Here is a 6,140-nt window from a genome sequence, read left to right as displayed (position 1 = left end):
TTATAATTATAATTTAAATGATTCGTTTTTTTTTTTAGGTAATGTCCCTTGATAATATTCTGAAGCAATTATGCATTTAATGATATCGTTTTCATTTAGTCGATTTTTAAATAGTTTTATTCTATACAGTAACATACAGAACTGAGCAGTGATAAAACGAAATACAGTGCCTAATTACTGCATTAATTCTAATATGAAATGTTTTTTTAGTAGTGATCACTCTTAACTTTTTAATAATCAATTTTCAACATGAAAATCCAACAACAAAATCTTGTCCTGCTTAAAAATACTTGAAGTATTCTCACCATTTCACTATTATCACATCAATTATAATAATATAACCCAACATAGGGCGTAATAACCTAATAATACGTAATATGCAAATATTATTTTGAGCGTGTAATATAAACAAACATCATATGCTTAATCAGCATTTAAAGGAACTAACAGTAGCTCTTTTTTTATGTATATGAACTGACTTAATTGGGAAAAACACTTCCAGGACTACATTAAAACCGATAAAGGATGTCTTATTAATATTGATTTTATTTAATACTAGGGAGTAGGGACGGAATATCGGTTAACAATGTTGATATCGATATTATATCGGCACTAAAATATTCCAAAATATCGATATTTAAATATCGAAAATTTGACAAATTAAAGAAAAAGTAATTGTAAAACAATAATCTAGCAAAGCATAGGAGTACCTATTTCATACCATACCTATTTAAACATAAAAAATCATTATAACGTATAGCAAAGCAACGCCATGACAACTAAAACAAAATATAACAAATATTAGAACACCCACCCAACATTAACTAAAATATAATTGGACATGTTAGTTGGAAAAAAAGAAGTGAAAAACATTAAATAGTTCAATAATCCTGAATTTACATCCAATTCAAAAATCCAATTTCTCAAAGTAAAAACATTTTAATTTTTAGGGAACTTTTAAAGTAAAATATTTTAATTTTATTTCGATATCGATATTCGACAATCAACAATGAATATTATAGATAATATTTAATTAAAATATCGTAGTCTTTAAACATTAGCTCTATCGATGATATTTGGATTCAATATTATACGCTGGATATTTTTCGATGTTAATGGTATTTATTGAATTTTTTTATACTTGTAAAAATAATTTACATATATGAAGTTATATGAATATGGGGTGTGATTATTTTTAAATACCAAATCACGTATTATTCTTTCGAGTGAATATAAGAAAAAATGCATTACCTATATATAACATAACAATATAGTTATTCATTATGAATACTGTAACATACTGTTTCCTTCTTTTTGTTTCTAACCTCCTAATTTTTATTTATTGTACAGACACATACATATATTCTTACTTATAAACTAATTAAATATACACATATTTACATTTTATCTTCTCTTACCGGATGGCAACATACTGCTGCCTAAAGAGAACTCCGTGATGCGGATTAAGATATAAAACACTATCGAGAGATGCTACGTGTAAGACGTTAACTTTGATTGGATCAGCAGATTCTATTGTAATCTTTTTTAATTCAAATGGTACATCTATGAATATTATAATATATTATATATTTGTTAGAATGTGTGAAATTGAAATATATTCAAGTGTTAAAGCCACCTAAAAGGTTCGGATTAAACATTTTCTTGGGGCGAGGGGTGTTTCGTATGTGAAAAACCGACCTCTTCCCCAGAGGGAAATGTTCGCTGGTTCGAGATAAAATAAAACAAAAAAAACGGAGGACCTGAAATAAATACCACATACAAAAAAAATAATAATAGAAAAAATGAAATAAAAAAAATAACTTTCCAAGTGATATACATTTAATTAATTAAAATATAAACAAAAAAATGAACTGTTATGTTGTTACAAAAAAAAAGATAATGAATTGTGGAGTAAAAGAGATAAAAATATTTTGATACATGTACAAATAAAAAAAAAAAAAATAATACTATTTACACAAGAAATAATAAGTTAATTAAAAGATAAAAAAAGAAAAGGAAAATATGAAGATCGAAAGAAGAAAAGAAAGTCACTCACAGATGGGCGTGGGGTCGATATGCGCATATCACAATAACATTACGAGTCTAGAGTTGGTTGACCAGGATGACCGCCGGCGAGCTGGTGAGAGAGAGGTTGCCAGGCAGCCCGACGACTCCAAAAAAACGTAGACTGCACAGTGGTGACTGCCGGTGAGTCGGTGAAATGACCAAAACAAAAATAGCTCCAACAAACTAGACTCAACAAACAATGGCAGTGGAGCGTCCGTGAAGCAGTGTGTCTCTAGCGTCTTACATCGTGCCAATGCCACCTAACACCGCTCCAGTCCTGTCTAAATCTTCACTGCCAACTGCCTCATCCGCGGTTCCACTGCCTTCGGTATCGTTCTGCACGTGTTACACCTCCGCAATGTATTTATAAACACTGAACCTCCTTATATCCCTAATTTTTATGTACCAAATTAAAATTACAAAATTACTTATAGTTAAAAAAAAATGAATAAACATAAACTTACAACTAACAAAATTAAAAGTCACTTGGAAAGTTGCCAAAAAAAATTAACCTAAATAGAAACCAAAATTTTTTTAAAAGGCTTTAACACATTTATTTGGTCAATTTAAACATTTTAAAACTAAAACTAAAATAAACAAAAGATGACTAACAATGAATACAAGTAAAAATAAAAAGGCCTCTCAGATAAAAATAAAATAGTTAGATAAATTATGAAAATGAAAAGAAACTAATTTAAAAAACAAACTATTAAATATGTTAAATAAATACTGCTCAACGAAAAGGTTGCTCCACTCCGATAGGTCAGAGGAAGAGTGCTGGAGAGATTTGTTGGTCGCAGCTCTTGTAGCTAAATACACCGCTGCAATGGTCCAAAGTTGGTGTAGTGGCTCATCAATAGTCCAAAATGCCACTAATTATCCGGAACTCATATTAAAGTCGAAACAGAGAAGTAGTCTGGTTCCGAACTGTAATGACGACTAAAGCACTCAAAAAATGTCTAATAAAATAAAATCAACCAAACGCAGATAGGGCTTCTTAGACGCCTCCATGGCCACTAATTAGCCGGAACTGCTATAAAAAACGAAGATGGTCGGCCCGTTGCAAGGCAACCTCTCAGTAATGGTGATCAACCCTTAGCAACTATCTCTATTATTCATTATAACACACAAATATAATTACATATTTTTCTTCTCAAACAACCAAATTCAATTAAAGTAATACAAATAAAAATAAACGTTATTAAATTAAACACTAATACTAACTAAATATTATTTACAAGGTAATAATAAAATATGGCGTTAACAACAAGGAATGATACAATTATTAATACTCCGCATTTGCCTGATGAGGGAAGTAGTTCCCGTGTTAGCTGATAGGTTGCGTCATGCAGGGTGGTTTGGTCGGCGGTAGTAGTTACAGTGTAGGCTAATAGGTAGCGGTGTCGCTACATTTGAAACACTTGTAACTGTTTTTGTTTTTGTACTTTAAACTTTTACTTTTCCCAACACAAACTGTGTAAAATGTGGCAAAATAATGACATTCGGCAAACAAAGATTTACAAATAAGTGTATGTATATTCTTGTATTATATTGTATATATATGTAAATTGTACATTAAAAACAATAAACAGGTTTGAAAAAAAAAAGTGAAAGTACTGAAAAAAAGACTTTTTTTCTTTTCATATTCAACAATTTTGATAAAACTTCCCTACAGCCTTGTTCCAGAAATTTTTAAGATATTCTCAATACAGAGCGTTTTAGAAGAAAATATCAGGTATTTTGAAAAGAATGGTTCATCAAAAATGTAATTCAGTGCTACCAAACCTCACCTACCCATTCCATCAGTTATTGTGATATGATTTTTTAAAAGTATTTTACTGGAATACCACGTTTTTCCTTACTCATAAATTGCTCAACTCTAACTGATTATTTCTAATTTTTTTTTCATCATTTCATTTATTTCCTGTAAGAAAGCAATCAATTTGTAATTTATTTTTTGTTCGGCGATCTTAACAGTTTTTAATGCAAAGAAAACAAATAAAAAATTATAATTTTTCAGAAACAGTAGAATCTCAAGGAATGAAATCTCAGAACGAATTTCAACCTTAAAGATTTAAAAAAATTGGTTTAGTTCCTCAGCTTTCCAACGATACACCAAACATTGGAAATGTAGTGTAATTTTAAAAAGATATTGAGGCGGGGAAATAAAAAAAAAAAAATAACACTATTCATTTCTATATAGGTTTTATTTTCCTCCAAAAATCTTTTTATAGTCGGATACTGTCCTTAACAACTAATTTTTTGAAATGTTTCTTGTTATTGGACCAATAATTAATTATAGTTATGATCCACAATTGATTATAAAAGTTTATGAACATTTATATAAAGGATGATAGTTGGTTATAGCTTTTCTTCTTTATATATATCTCAGTATATCCCATCTTCTCAGAAATAAATTTTAAAAAAGTTCCACTTTTTCAGGTTCCATAATTTTTTTTAGTAAGTTTCCTAAACATTTCCTTTTTAGAAAAAAACTTATGCGACTCACTGTATGTTATGTTCACCTTTTTGTAGTAATTAGGTTTGTTAACAGTTTTATTATGTTGATTGTGTTGCATGGATTTAAATTTCAACAGTAAGGATTCATTTATACTGGAGCTGTGTAAACAATAAAATAGAAAAAACTAGCTTAGATTCAGACCCAATATTGGGAAACATTTGAAGTGTTAATACCTCTTTAAACATTTTTTTCATACAATTTTAAGTAACATTTTTGATTGTCCTTACATTTTTCTGATCTTATTGTTTATTACAGCTCCAGCTTAAGATACTCAGAGAGTTGTTCAATCTTTTTTCTTCATAAGGACTGCTCTCAAAAGACTTTCCTCCTGAATTAGATTCTCTTTATTTTAAATGAATTAAAGAGCTTAACACCTCCAGGAAAGGAACTAAGTAAAAATATAATGGTGGTGTGAGACAGAGGCTAGAACGATAAATTTGTCAATTAGCAATAATTTTCAATGTGCGGCTGTATTAATCATCTTTAATATTTACAATTTTTCTTTTCAGTTGTCATTAATGATTCATCTTTTGAAAAGTACATTTCTGATGACAAGACAAAAATAAAGAATAAAAACAATTTTTACTTTAGAAGAGTTGCTTGTTTGGGTAATAGAGGTGAAATTGCCAAAGCTATTTGTTGCACTGACGATCAACCAAAGCCATGGGCATTTCTTTTACCAATGAAATATAAAGTTAAATGCCAGGAACCTAACTGCCAACATATCTGTTATTCAGAAATCATCAAGTTAAGGTAACTTATTTTAGTAACTAACATTTTCATTTCAATTGAAGCTATTTGATTTATAATATCAAAATTTTATCTTGAACAATGTATTATTTTTTCTTGTGTTTCAGAGAAAAAAAATACATAACTAAAGAACCCTCTAACAATTACAATGTACAAACAGATAAAAAAACAGTTTTTAACATGGACAAAAAACAGGCCAAGACTTATAGTAAAGAAACATCTGCCTCTTTATCCATAGTTGCAATACCAGAAGTTATATTAGAACTTATAGATCTGTGTAATTTTTTAAACAATTCCAATTTACAACAGTTTGAGAAACTTAATTCATTTTGTAAAATGAAAAACATGAATCTAGAAGATTTTCTTAATCATGTACATTACAAAGACAATACAAATTATAGTCTTGAAAAAACTAATTCTGAAATTGAATCAGAAAGCCAAATAGACAGAGACACCTCTGAACCTATGTCGTATGAAGAAATGGCTCCTGAAATGACCGTATCTAGTGTAATCCAATCCATTGTAGACCATTATTATACTAGTGAAAATGAGTTTAAAGCAATCATTGAAACAAAAAGTATAGAAAATTCTGCCATAGCAGGAAAAAAGAATACACATGTACCAAAACCTCATTCTGTGGATCATCATCAATCTTCACCAACCTTTAAAAAAAAAGTTAACTATACTGAAATCAGTACTATAAGTGGTACAAAATTGGGGCTCGATAATTTTGTAGATGGTCTGTTTCCTTTTAACACTCGTTTACTGAATGCTAATTTAAGACAAGCTGTGACTGAAAACC

The 6,140-nt window shown here is 29.3% G+C and overlaps 1 protein-coding gene across 13 annotated transcripts in view; it reads left to right on the top strand.

The window, feature by feature from the left end:
* Window positions 1–5,341, top strand: part of CadN (Cadherin-N) — a gene marked incomplete at its 5' end in the record, with an annotated part of 700,644 nt that extends 695,303 nt beyond the window's left edge. For all 13 annotated transcript variants that reach the window (XM_067046228.1, XM_067046224.1, XM_067046230.1 and 10 more), the window contains 1 exon segment: window positions 5,098–5,341.
* Between the last annotated feature and the right edge of the window lie 799 nt (window positions 5,342–6,140).

The sequence above is a fragment of the Halyomorpha halys genome, unplaced genomic scaffold (assembly GCF_000696795.3).
Source record: "Halyomorpha halys isolate HHAL.00 unplaced genomic scaffold, Hhal_1.1 Scaffold212.1, whole genome shotgun sequence".
NCBI lineage: Eukaryota > Metazoa > Arthropoda > Insecta > Hemiptera > Pentatomidae > Halyomorpha > Halyomorpha halys.
Note: the sequence above shows the minus strand (reverse complement) of the source record. Positions and strands in the feature narration are given on the sequence as shown.